The sequence below is a fragment of the Macrosteles quadrilineatus genome, unplaced genomic scaffold (genome assembly GCF_028750875.1).
Source record: "Macrosteles quadrilineatus isolate MER2022 unplaced genomic scaffold, UCM_ALF_1.0 Scaffold_3__2_contigs__length_128488019, whole genome shotgun sequence".
Taxonomy (NCBI): domain Eukaryota; kingdom Metazoa; phylum Arthropoda; class Insecta; order Hemiptera; family Cicadellidae; genus Macrosteles; species Macrosteles quadrilineatus.
The window spans coordinates 32682907-32698184 of NW_026542596.1; the positions used below are offsets into that span (position 1 = coordinate 32682907).

General features: G+C 32.2%; 1 protein-coding gene across 1 annotated transcript in view; it reads right to left on the reverse strand.

Annotated features, from left to right (window-relative positions):
- Positions 1-8329, reverse strand: part of LOC128989091 (pyrokinin-1 receptor-like) — a 99344-nt gene extending 91015 nt beyond the window's left edge. The window contains exon 1 of the mRNA XM_054410950.1: positions 8311-8329. The gene's annotated coding sequence lies outside the window, so the exon portion shown is untranslated. The remainder of the gene's footprint in view (positions 1-8310) is intronic.
- Positions 8330-15278: the final 6949 nt, after the last annotated feature.

Sequence of the window (15278 nt, forward strand, 5' to 3'; positions counted from 1 at the left end):
AACAAGGAAATTATTTTTTCTAGATTACAACACAGTTATTACACTAGATACAGACCAAACATTTGGATACCGCACTCCACAACTACCCTATAGTTCGTTGAAAAATAACGTATTATACATAGCTCACATCCTTTACCGCAACCTACTGCCCAACATAACTGGTGCTGAATCAGGCAGGGTCGCTGGGTATTAACCATAGATATGGTATTAACGCAAGGTCTGTGAATGGCTGATGACTGTAGGACGACAGGCTGCAGAGGCTATAATTCGCTCACCTTACATATAAATTCACCTCTTTTCTCAAACGCCACCATAATAGTTATCACATACACTTTTCATCATATATAGAATAATATACATATATTTTTATTGTTGGGCTTAAGGTTGTTTATTAGTAAAATTATATTCTAGTATACATGTATTTTTTTTAAGAGCTCCTGATATCTAAGAGTGATATTTAAGAGTTTAGACGTACATAATATTAAACTGTGCATCTGTGTTCGACCTATGGAAAATGGACAATACATGTTTCCTGCTGTTAAGAGCTCTTCCCTCAAGCACGGAATTGTAGTCCATTCGAGAGAACACTACTCTTACAATGATGTATTCATGTATATTTCATGTTCTTGATTAAAGTAAACAAAAAAACAAAAAAAAAAACAAACAAACTTTACTTGTGGTCTTTTTTTATTTGCGTAGCTGCATACTTACCAAGTTAAATCTCCACAAGTTTGCAATTTTCCATGTGCTGTAAAAAACTGCGTTCAATAAAGTCTCATCTCCCGTTCCAGTCTCCTGATGTTTGGCATATATCCGATTTTTCCCTTTCTTTCTCTTCTGCTGCCAGCGCATTTGCAACTCATCCAATGTCTCCTCTCTTCTGGCACTCTCGCTTTCCGACGTAGTTCTACCCGCGGCCTTGTCTTCCAAAATCCTAATCCTTTTTGTTCAAGGAGCAGGTTGATGACCTTTTTCTCAAATTACCCTACAATAAGTACACAAAAACATATTTTGTAACTCCAAAAACAAAAAATATAATAATGATGTTTGGCATATATCCGATTTTTCCTAATTTATCAAAATGGGCATTTCATGATTGATTTAGGTTATAAGTTTGTGTATAAATAATAATTATTGTATAAATTTATGTAGTTCCTAATATGTATAGAACAGTGTGTGTATGGCTACGGTCAAAACCATAATCGTATTATGCGATACTCTGCTGTATGATTTCCCTACTTCCAACAAAACTCTTCTTTGCATAATTAAAAGTTTCCTTTTCAATCTTATCATCATAGCATCCTTACCCCAGAACTCGCATTCGCAAAGCATTGCAGGCTCAACATCCTTTGTACAACAAATGCTTTCCAGTCATGCCTCTATTGGTTCTGGCATATCCTGCTAATTTTGCGAAGACTCCTTTCATTTCTTTGAACATTTCCTCCACATGTTTTTCAAACGTTATTCCTTTACCTACATTCCATCCTTAATCAACCCTGACGACATATCAAGATTCCTGTTTAACACAACAATGACGTTTTCCAGAATTTTTTGGACCCGCCCATCCTACCTTTCAATATAAACAATTAATGCAGGTACCTTACAATAGATAAAATTTGATAAAAAAATATTGTTCCTTAAATATTAATATTCTCCATTCATTAAATAATATCCTGTTATTTAGTTCCAGTAAGACAAAGATCTTAAAAATCACATAAAATAGTGTAACTACTGTACCGTCAGTTGACCTTTAAAAGAAATGTAATTTTTGCCAAAACGTTGAAAATGCGAACGTGTTTTTTAATCTGACTTGGTAAATGACTTTGAATTTTACCACAAACCCAGAATAAAGTGCGATTGTATACAGTTATGAATATTATAGGAGTTGAAAATAGGACAACTACTAGCCGTATTATATAACCTCTGACAAAGACAAGTTTCATATTGTAAATGGTAAGAGGACAGCAAAGATTTTACTTAACACATTATTAAAAAGCATTAGTAGTATTAGCAACTGATAAATTCTTTGAAAATTGCCTGCATTTAAACAAATTTCTAACCCTATATCCTCTATCTATATTTTGATACGATTAAGGTTTGCGCGGACAACGACATGAAAACTGCTGTAAGAAACTGTTCCAACGATTTCTTTTGAACTATTGAAAATATGACGGTTATTAAATCAACAAGTTATATTTATGATGGACTCTTTTTAGGAGAAAATTAGTTTTTAGTTAAAATTTATAATGAAATGGTAACATTTTAAACGTTAGCCTTTTGGGTTACCATGTTGGTTACGGATAAACAAGAAAATTACAGAGAATCATTACACAATCAGTTACCATTAGGCTACATATATATTGTATATTTTTACATTTTACCATTGTATATTTTTAAACTTTATTTATATTTCTAAACATGTAACAAAAACTGATAATAATAAAACCCACAACAGTAAAACCCACAAAAACATGTATGAGTGCATGAGCTCACACTATGTACGTGTTACCAACATGAAACCCCATTAGTTGTTTTTATCTTAAAACTACTGTATTTCAAACTTGCTGTTGAAAATCTTAGCAGAAAACATTTGTTCCACTTTAATTGTTTGCGGAACATTACGATATGTAAACTGCGCAGTTTCTAGACTAAGACTATTATTAGTTAGTCACTATAGTAAGGGTGGTTCCTGAATTCTGAGAGCGACGTGCGCAGCTCAACATCACCTGGACAATATTTCTTTTTTTTCATTTTTACCACTCAGTACAATATCTCGCTTTTCATGTTCACAAGATTTACCGGATGGGAAAATTAAATGTTATCAACACGTTTAAAAAAGCTACAGTCAGCTAGCCAAAGTAGTCTAAATTAACCGTACTGTCTTTTAGGGCATACAATTTCAAACAAAAGAGAAACGTGCTTGTTAGCCACGCTGTTAAATAATGATAACTCACCACAAAACACAACTGCATCACGTAACCCAATAATCTTCTCACATTCGACTGAGTTTACCATTCGTTAAAAATGTAATGGCGGTTGTTTCGTGGCTTGTGACATGGGACTTGTAATTGAAACAAAACATAACAACAGAATGATATGTCTGCTTTCGTGAACAGGACGTGGTATTGTTCGTAGAAATATGAGTAATAAATTAAATGAAATAAGAGAAATTAAATGAATAAATTAAAATAAATTATACATTTTAAAAGGTGATAGGTTTAAGCAACTATTAAATTTCTTTCACGTAACTATTATTCAATAAATATGCTACTTTTAAAACGTGATGCTAATCTGTCCAATGCATTTGAACGGCAAACAGTCCTGATGATTTTGATAGTACGATCTGACCATGGGGTAGGGATAGTATTAATTAATGGATTGAACAGAGAGTAAAATCATGCATGCTTATGAAAATATTTCACAGTATTATCCTATATATTTACAGGCAAGCATGTTTCCTGAAAACCTTTGCTCTCAGAACGTGTTCATTGCAGGGAAAATCTACGTATACTTTTAGAAATATGTTTTCCTGTAAATGTGCAGAATCTCTTTACACATTAAAATAGACTAAAAAATAATCACATAAAATGAATAAAAAAAAAAAAAAAATACTAACATGGGTCTCATGGGTTGCCATACTGGTGACGAAATAACAACGAAATGTAAACAAAAAATTAAAACAAATGGAAGAAATTCAAATCACATGTTCTATTTACAGCGTGGGGTGAAAATAGAAAAGTGCAGACTTTTCTATTTTCGCCCCACGCTGTTATGTACAAACATAACATACTTTTGATCAAGTTTTCGACCTCTTGTTATTATTATATTGCACTAAAATATATTTATTTCAACTGCCAACATGTTTGAAACTTGCTCTTAAAATCAACTAAATAACTAAATAACTGAATTATTTAGCTCAAACTTCCAAAAGTAATAGATCATATACAGGTGTATACAATTTAATCATTTGAACTGTATGATCTTTAATGACAATCGTATGAACAATACAACATTTACACTCTAAGTACTTCCGATATATATACAAAATTAAAACAATAGGTTCATTGATTGCTTAATTTTTCTTCTATTGAATATGTTTGTTTGAAGTTACAAATAAGTCTATTATAAATTAACATTTTATCAAATTTTATTTTTTAAATACAGAAACATGCATTCTACACTCATTAAAAAGGAGGGTTCTCTATCAAGGTTTTATTATTCACCGTTGCGTATTCCTAAGAAACTTTTTTACTAATAAAGTGGACGGTATGATTGGATATTGAGTTTAATTTTGGTTACAAATCTAATGGACTTTTGGTTTTAATTTAGATACAATTAAGTTTCTATTACCACACAAAAAGTTCTGATTTAAAGGTATAGTAGAGGATGTATGAGTATGGCCATATGTTTCTTCTGGCGAAAGAAAGCTTCTTCAAAACACAGTTTTTAGAGTTCACAAATACAAAATTAAAATTCAAATTAAAGGGCTTAATAGGTTAGACATGCACAAAAGAAAGAGTTAATTGAATGAAACAAAGTAAGAGGAGAAGAGAATGAAATTGCTACACAAAACGATATGAAGAAGGTAAAAGGACAGTTTTAAAGAAGGGGATGTTTACATTTATTAATATGAATTGTTGTATTGTTGCGGCCATGTAGGCATTTTGCAATGTACTCTCTTTCTCTCACACAATGAAAGCAGTGTGTGTGTGTGTGTCATAACAACTTGACGTCCGACTGAAAACATGTTTCCTGTGGAGTTCCTAAGGGTTCAATTCTAGGTCCACTGCTATTCACAATATACATAAATGACATAACTACAGTACTGCACCACGTAAAGTTTCATTTTTATGTTGAGGATTTGCAAATTTACTCTCATTTTAAAGTCAGCCATACGAATGCAACTATAAACTTAACGAATCAAGACATCGACAACTTTGCTCTCTGAGCAGTAAAGAATGGACTAAGACTCAATCCTGACAAAACAAAGCCAATGATCATGGGTCACCCACGGTTACACACTTGATGTAGACAATTTACCAATAATACCCCGCCGCAGCAAACCTGCCGTCCAATTTTCATTTCATTTCATTTCACAATGATCAGCCGGCCTGCTAATGAATACTGAGCAATTTACAATAATATAAAGGCTTGACCGGTAAACAATTTAATATATTACATAAATATCCGCAACCGCTAGGTTAGTGAGGTATTTGAAGCACTTATGATTAATTGTTATTGTTTTTGCTACTGTTATTTTTATTGCTATACAATATTGTGTATATTACGCGTTAAAATTGTGAGTTTCCCATTTCATTGGAACCCGTGCGGATACAAATTTAATAAGGCTCGTTTAATGAGCAGGTTTTCACAACAGAAATGTTTTACTTAAGCTCAGTCACGTTTCTACAGCCACGATAAGTTTTCTTCGTTATTCATTTGAGAGAGAATTGACCTATTTATATTTAAAGAACGCTACTTTTATTCTGGGTGTTGCTCGTCGTGTATGGCTGATTTGTCAGCTGGCAGCACTAAGCAACAACTTTGACGGCAACGGTGCGTTGACGTTTCTAACTTCTAAGACTTTTTTATCGTAAAAAATTAAATAAATAACCCCATCGCAGCAAACTTGCGGACTTAGCGAGTTTCCATTTGCCTGATTTAATTTACACTCAAATATTTCCTTTAATGTAAAATTTAATGTAAATTTCCTTTAATTTACCCTATTCCCTTTTAAATAAAAATATTTTTGATGATTAATTAGGTTTGCTGCTACAAAGAGGGTAATAAAGTGTGCATAGTTAATTGTCAATAGATTAGTATAAAACTAATAAATTGGGCAAACCTGATCAATATATATAAATAAACAAGCAAACTACATCAAGCAAATTTTAAATTAAAAGTTTTTTTTTTTAATTTCACTCCGCAAACATATAGCGTAAAATAAGTCAATAGACTAAATATGTAAATTTCTGAATATATGACTTTGCGTTATTAATCAATGGACCAAATATCAATGTACTACGATAAGTTGTTGACAAATAATCAATAGTTTTGTGAAAAAACAAAACCTTCGCTGTACAGATAACATTTGAGTTTTGGGCATTTTTAACATTATGTTCTTTAGTCTTTGGTGTAGGAATGATACCGTTAACGGTCGGTAAAGAGTTCGAGGACACCCTGTATTGGGAAGGGTTGGTCAGAACCATCCCCACATCATCACTCAAAAGGCAATGAATTGAATAGGTAGTAATGAGATACCATTTTAAAATACCCGTGTATTACCTAATACGAGTATTCTAGAATGAAAACATACAAAGGATCAAAATTATGGGCTACGCCCTTGGAAGTAGCCATTAGTTACCCTGCTTACGCACAATGCGATGTACAAATACACTTTGAGTATTAAAACCCTTGAGTGTATACTTCTATTATTCACAGTGTGTATTCTCATTTACATTCCTTTGAGAATAATTGTTATACCAATATTGGAACGCTAAAAGCTGGCGTGATTGAGTTATATTTACAAGTAGAGCGCATGTATTTCTATCCAACATCAGTGTAATTATCAAAGTAATTCAGTCAATCTTCCAGTCTAATTCACTCAGTTTACTAATTCATAAGAAACAAGTTACGACACTTCAAGATTATGTATCCTAGCAACACAGGCAGAGATTTGGAAATATCCTAGTAAGGTTTTGAAGTACTTTAAATCCGATATAAAACTATATTCCCCCTTACAGAAGATTGTTAACTAATATATTTTAGAAATCTAATAAATCATACTTATAAATAACATGAATGTGAAAGTTTGTTGTGCATTTGTTTGTTTGTTTGAAGCTCAAACACACATTAACTACTTGTCGGATTGGGCTGAAATTTGTCATGATGATAGTCAAACTCTCCATTAAAAAAGAGCCCCATCCTTACAATTATTTTGGGTTGTGGTTAATAAGTTTCCTACATCTAATCGTTGTTCATATTTAAAAAGAATGAAATAATCTGGACCTATGTTTCAACCAAACAAATAAATTGTTTTCGACGATGTTCAATATAAAACGTTACAATTGGTAAGCACAGAGTGCAGCACTATTTTTCTTCTTTATAAACAGCTGTAGAAAGAAGAAGAAAGAAAGCAGTTTTAGGGAAACTGCTGAAATGGTATCATGATACACAAAAATACTACATTACATTTTTACATTACAATGGATAACTTTTAGAAACGCCTTCCTTAACAGAACTAAAGGAATACGTCGCAAACAATGAAGTTAATACAATTAGGAAACTACCTAGCATCTAATTGTGTCACCTGTTTTGGTTTTCATCGTAATACACTTTGTATATTTTATGTCGTATGACACTTATGGTTATACACACGCTGGTGAAGCTTTGAGTAAAAGCAAGTATAACATATTTAATACCGATACTGCATATTGGTATAACATACAAACGAATACCCTTTTTGTTAATTTTTAAAAATTAAATTAAAATAATGATTCGTTTAAATGTCAACAACTCTAAATAATCTATAGGAACTGAAATTTTTTTTAAACAGGCAGGAGGCTCACTATAGTTTAAGAATTTATGATAAAATAAACTTAATAGGAATTCAAATTCCTTCAAAGATCATTAAATTTTAAATAACTTTGTTAAAAGTGTAAATAAAGTTTTATTTCAAAATGTAATGTGATGCATCGGTTAAGGTTCTTGGCAACAGTATTACGACTATACAGCAACAGACGATCCATTGTAAATATTTATTTTGCTTGTCACTCTTTAAAAATAATTTTCCGATAGTTAAATTAATAAATTAATTATTGTTACAATCAAGCTTTTTGATTAATTACGTATTTAAAATGTACTAAATTTATAATCACCTAAAAAACTCCATTGTTGAAAGTACTTTATTAGAAAATCTAATACGTTTTTGACTGCATGTTAAAAAATATTTAACGATTCTCATTTAGGCCCTACTATATTTCAATTCATAAAATACAATCTTGTTTAAAAAAAAATGTTTAATTACTTTGTGGTTAAACCTTTCTTTTCTCAATTTTTTTTGTAAATTTTCAACATTATTCTCGTTTTGATAAACCTGAATGTATTTCGTACTTGTGTTTAATATTTAAGCTATATTTTATGGTGTACTCAATCTATTTAATTATTTCCCTAAATATTTTTTTTTTAAATAGCTCTTTAAAAAAAAACTTTTTTACAGTCAACTTTTAAATCATAAAGCCACATATCCACAATGAGATTAACCAATATATTGTATACAACCCTGACAAACATTTTCCTAACTCAACTTACATGGTACATTTGTTCCGACAGACGCACTATAGCCCCGCGTGGGACGACATGGACCGCGGACGCAGAGAGACTGACGCGACCTGGACGCATCTACTGAGCGTCGTCACGCATGCGTCGCAGCCCAATTGATCATCGCCGCTACAGGTCCAACATACAGTATGTTAAATTTGACCAAATAAACATATGATAATAAATGGTCCTAATTAAGTGTCAAATGAGTCGGCTCATGCTCAAACAACGCCGAGATGAGCACTTGATGCGACTGAGCAACTGTCAAAAGAAACGTTTAAGTAATGAACTAATGCATGAGCTACACAGGAAAAGATTGTTGACATCCCTAGCTATTGACGATTTTAGAATAGTAGACGTATTACAATCTTAAATTTGTAGCCAGTTTCATGAAAATTGACGCAATTGCAGTGTGTTGCCGTAACAGAGTTTTGTTGTACTGTATGAGGTTTAACCAAGCTGAACCGAAAAGGAAATTCGACAATGGCAGTAGATGCTCGCATATTTCATGTTACATCCCTCATTAAAGGATCACATTTTTTGTGAATTTTTCAGTTATGTTCTATTGAATTTTGAAGTCAACTGTATAATGTATAACGTCCACTGTAGTATTTAAAAGTTAATTTTATAGGCATAACACACTATTTTTTCAGATTTCATTCTAAAGTATTGTTTACGCTGTAATATATTTTTAACGTAAAATAAAATGTCTAGGACCAATTAAAATTTTTAATAACATTATTAATTTAACCTAATTTGGTCAAAGAGTAAGTCCTTTACCTGGTAAAAATTAAAAAAAAATTATGTATATTTTGCTTGGATAGTTATAAAAAGAGTGGTTTGAAAGGAAATAAGAAATAAAACATTGGCTCGCATCTCATTTTTAAATTTGAAAGGGCTCACTTATCATTAACTGAAACCTCCTAAAGATCAGGTTAATTATGGGTAAAATTTATTTATAATATGTAATTCATAATAGGCATACGTAAAGAGCGGGCATTAATTGCGCCAACTGACCTGAGTCAGGTAGTCGGGTTTTCCTGACTTGCGCCAACTTCTCCAGGGAGCCACCCGATAATTTCATTAACTCAACCAAGTGGCGGCCCTCTTCGACTGTATAATTCAGTAGGTTAGGTTACGTTTGGTTAGGTTAGGTTAGGTTTGGTTAGGATAGGTTAGGATGACACGTGAACAAGGACATTCCTTCTGCCGGCAACTTACCCCTACCTGGCTTGGGCTTGGCGCAACTAAGGAACATTTTTTGGGACCTTTGAGGGCTTGGTGCAATTAAGGAACTCTTTAGCGCAACCATTATAAATTTAAATGCACTACAAGCAGCTGTCAAGCTGTCTGAAATGAGCACAAATCATAACCTTAGTTTGACGTTGCCACTTTCATGACAGTTGGTATGAGCGAACTTAAAGCTTGTGAACTTTAAGCTTCTGATTTTACATTATAAAAGTATAATAGAAGTATCCGAAATCATTGGTATTACGAATAAAAGCGTAACATATGCTATGCGTTTTTAAAAAAGCAACTGCACTATGTAGAGATAAAAAAAATCGGAAAAATGTTCTCACTAGTAGGATATTTTCATTATGTTATTTAACAACCAAAAGTCTTCTGTTGAAACATTGACGCATAACCATTTGCTAAACAATTTGTTTTGCAAACGAACAGAAAATTCGATAAATCGAATCATCGATACTGAGATTGCATTTTTAAACTTGTAACCATAAAACTAAACATTTATAGATGTAAAAATTGCACGTATCCGCTAGTGATGAACCGGAAATGAACACCTGCACTATTTTCTACTCGGTTGGTTAAATCCAATATAAAACCGCTCTCATAATTCCGCCGTTACTACGAATCAATTAAGATAATTTGTACTTTAACCATTAAAAGAGCAAAGGATGTTATTCAAAATCGAAATCGTTTTCATTCTCCCTTTATTGTCAATTTTTCAGTCTAATGATATCAATTTTGGAAGAATGAACAAAGTACAAAGTGAATATATGAACGACATAAGGCTTTAGGTTACTCACTAGTGTGGATAAACAGGTGAAGTGTGTTAACTTTATAATATGAAGTCATTTGTAATTTATTTAATTGTAACAAATGTATTACACAGAAATACAACGGATGGTATTTTTAATTTGAGTATTAATAAGTTTCCATTGTTTAAAGAGATTCCGAAAAGGTCGTTGCCTTAAGTAACTTTTATGATTCAAATCCATAAAGTTAACAAAAGTATTAACTAACCTTCTAAGTTTTAAAATACTGACAAAAATTATATAATATGTTTTCACTACACTGTTACTATTTACAGTGGGTCACGGATAAAAATTCAAATACCCTCTAAATACACCAAATTATGAAAATATATTTCAAGATTTATTGTATATTTATTTTTATAGATTGTGAACAAGAATTTTCTATATTACTCATCTCAAAAAGAAGCAAAAATAATACAATTATTAAATCATCAACAAATATACTTGGCAAAAAACAACCGAAACAGAATAAGAATCTACGACACTAAGCAACTTCTAAATGCAGGGTACAAAGGAAAAGATCGAACACTTGTACGTGTTAACAATCACACATACGTTTGTCATCCTTATATACAGGGTGGTAAAAAAGTCCCTGGACAGTTAAATATTTTAAAAAATAATGCAGATAGAGCTACAATAGTTGGTACAAAGTTACAGGGCATAAAACTCTATTTTAACAAATATTCAGTGATCCAATAACTCTTCAGGGGGCGGCCCACAAGGAGTCAGAAGAAAATCTTAAATAGAAGCATAGGTCAATATGCACATCAAATTAAAGGTATTTTTTAGTAGAATACAATGCCGCAAACCGCACTTCATAAGGTTGATCCTGCGCAAAATGACAGTTGTATAAAGATTCATTTAATTTACATTGCTATTATACGCTTTCTCCTCAGGGGGCACAGCCCTAGGAATCGGAAGAAAATTGTTAACGTAAGAATAGGTCGATATGCACATCAAATTAAAGGTCTTCACTTGTAGATTACGATGCCGTAAATTCAAGCTCAAAAGAATGCCTGAGTAAAAAATGGCAGTCGTTCAAAGATTCAAAATGGCGGATTCAAGAAATCTTTGAACATCTGCCATTTTGCGCAGGATCAACCTTTTGAAGTGCGGTTTGCGGCATTGTATTCTACCAAAAAAGACCTTTAATTTGATGTGCATATTGACCTATGCTTCCATTTAAGATTTTCTTCCGACTCCTTGTGGGCCGTCCTCCTGAAGAGTTATTGGATCACTGAATATGTGTTAAAATAGAGTTTTATGCCCTGTAACTTTGTACCAAGTATTGTAGCTCTATCTGCATTATTTTTTTTTAATATTTAACTGTCCAGGGACTTTTTTACTACCCTGTATAATACGCGAAGGCGATTTCTACGAAACACTACTCCTTTGTTAATAATGAACGGATTTCTACAAACGATGCGTCAAAATAAAGTATTATATGTGGAGACGCCCCCTTTCACAAATTCCTGTAACAACGGCCTCGGACTTTGCCCCACAGGCCATCAAAATCCCCATGTATTTCTTATGAAGAAAATATTTAGTTTACTTAAGCAGACGATAATTTGTATTAATTACAGCTGTTTATAGTAAACACATTATACACACAAGAGCGTTCGTTTTTAGTTTCGATTACTGGAGTGGAGGGATTGATTACATTATCTTTGAGTTGACTCTTTTAAGTAATTACGTCTATAATTAATAGCAAATTATTATACATTATATTGTGGAGTGGTAGGGATAAGAGACAAAATGAATATGAGTAAGTACTTAAAAAAGATGTATTTGACTAAGTATTTTCATTTGTCAGACACATGCTAAACAATGAAATTAAATTCATGTTAGTCAATTTGATGTACTAGCTTGATTAAAATTTATTTTATTTTATGTTTATACATTTAAATTTAAAATTCTATTAGTATTTAGAACCAATAACATTTGGTTGAATTGCTTTATAAATATCTAACAATACATTAGGTTTTGAGAAGGGTCCATTTACCTGTGGTCAGATTTCTGTGTGTTGCTGGAGCAAAGTTTACAGATGAATTGAGCACAATGTTCTTATTTTATCATTTAGAAAGAGGGAACCAGTGTTTAAAAATATTATTTATTTATATTCCCTCTTTTGAGTTATCTATTTGTTTTGTTATATATTCAAGTAGTGTTGTCGATAAGACGCGTTTACAGTCACTTCATTGATCGAAAGGGACCCATGCATAATTCGCAAAATTAATTGTTTCAGTAAGCATAAATAATTTAAAATCACGTTTCTAAATTATTCGATGTTTTTTTCACCACAATGAAACATTTGTAATTTTTCACTTCAGTTATGAGTCAGGCCTGTTCAGAACATAATTTGCAAGGCGATTCCACGAACCAGTCCAAAACAGTCAAGTTTTGTTTGAAATATTACTTGATATTGATATTGATTGATATCACACGCATGATCAACTCTTCATTAGAATTTGAGAGCTTATTTATTATTAAGTTTTTTCTACGTTGTTTTTTTTTACTGCCACGTGTTTATAAAAAGGCTTGTTTTGTTGCTAATTATTTTCTTGTTGATCAAATACATATTTGAAGGCAAGCCAAAATAGGAATTCATAATTTTATTAAATACCCCCGCCGCAGCAAACCTGCAGACTTAGCGAATTGCCATACGCCTGATTGGATTTACATTAAAATGTCTCCTAAAAAAAATCACGTTTTTTCCCTATTTAAATATAATTAGTTTAACGAGTACTTAGGTTTACTGCAACAGGGAGGGTAAAAAATTGTTTTTTTTTTAAACGTTAATAGTTAAGGATTTTCCAAATTCGATTAAAATATGTTCATAAACAACAAACTACAACAATTGGCTTATTGACTTATTCTCCATAAGAATAACATAGGAATTTATAATTTACTTTTTATTGGAATTTTCTCCGTGACCATTAGGCGCACAATAACGCTTCAATATATTAAATTTTTTGATTGACAGATAAAAATGAAAGTTCATCAGTTGTTATCTCGTGTTTTACATCACATTGCATTGCATTTTTAATATGAGTGATTTCAATCCTGGAGAGGTATTTCAATTTCGAGTTATCAATTGCCTATATTTATCAGCGTGTGACTGCATAGTTTCACAGAAGACAATTAGATATTATTAACTAATTAAAGCATCGAGGGTAAGCGAGATATATGGTTAAGCAATTAGTAACGGTCATTGGTTCTAAAATAATTGTTCAGTTAAACGTCACTACCCTCTATAAATCGGCCACGAACATATTACTGTACAATATGTAGTATAGATAATACAATAGTATAGATAATAATCTATACTATTATATAAAAATGTTATGGTGTCTGTCTATATGTGTGTTACTAATAGGTGCAAAAACTACTGAACCAACTGGGCTTTAATTTTACAAAAGTATAGCTTCCATACCAAGGACCATTATAGGACTATTCACATTTCGATACTGACCGTAGGCTTTGCCCCTTTGGCTTTAAAAGTTATGAGGTGAGGATTTTAAAAGTAAATATTGATTGGTCTCCATGGCTCCAATGAGAATACTCACAATGTTTACATTTGCTTTGACATTTCAATGTAAACAAGAAGAATAGCCAAATTACATTTCACAATAATTTAAGACAGCTGATCCAATGAAATTAAATATAATATTTCACACAATTATTTGGTTGGTTTATTTAATCTAAAACTTTATCAAAGATCACTACCATATGTCAATGAATATAGTAATAAAAAAATATTCTAAAAGCATCGCTGTATCAACTCAGGCTCTGCTTTCGATTTTTTAATTGTCTTAAGTGTTATGAAAATAATGTTATTTATATATTTTCATGGAAACAGTAAGAAAATTACAATGTATAGATGTTTTGTATGAATTTGGAGGCTACTTTAAATAAATTCGAACTGCTTAACATGTGTTGGATTAACGTAACATAACATGCACATCACATTGCTTTTTATGTATACTAGCTGTACCCGCGGGCTTTGCCCCGTTTAACTTCATTAGTGAGCTCGTTCGCATGGCTCAATCACGTCCTGGTTGAAGTTCGTTCGCTACGCTCACTCACCTTTACGTAGGAGCTCGTTCGCTACGCTAACTCGCTTCCAGGTTGAAGTTCGTTCGCTACGCTCACTCACCTTTTGGTTGCAAATTGACTGTAGTTATAAATTTAAAAAAATAATAGTGCTGCACCCTGTTGGTAATCATTGTAACTTTAATGCAATTGAACATCACAGAACAGAACCAACTTGTTTAATTAAAACAGCTGTTAAGAAATTCCTTTTAAATATGAAAATAAAAATCATAAGGTTAACATGGGAAACTCCAGAGCCACTGGGGTGGAGCCCGAAAGCCCGATCAGAATAAAAACTTAGTTTTCCTATTTAATGCCCAAAGAATCGGTGTACCGAATTTCAGCCTCCTAGGTAAATGGGAAGTGGGAGAATTTGTGATGAGTGAGTGAGTGAGTGAGTTAGTGAGGGCTTTGCCTTTTATATATTTAGATTTAGGTAAATTTAGTTATTATGTTTTGCTAAACCTATGCTTAAATTAAACGAAAAAATATCATCAATAACTAAATTGTACGTCGTTGACTTTTACATACTTACATACAGTATACATTACATACAACGAGTTTTCAACCACTGGACGATCTCTGGTACATAATTAATTGTAAAGGTCATAGTAAAAGAAAAATAATGGCGCAAACTAGAGGTCTCTACTACGTAAATCCTATCTTAAGTTTCCTTAAGATACTAACTAAGATACTATTTGTCTCAACAAATAGTATGTTTGGCCTTTGTTGATTACTACAAATGAGGTCGTAATGCAGAAAGGTCATCACCATTCCCTACAGCAGCTTTCAACATTTATTTCAATGTGA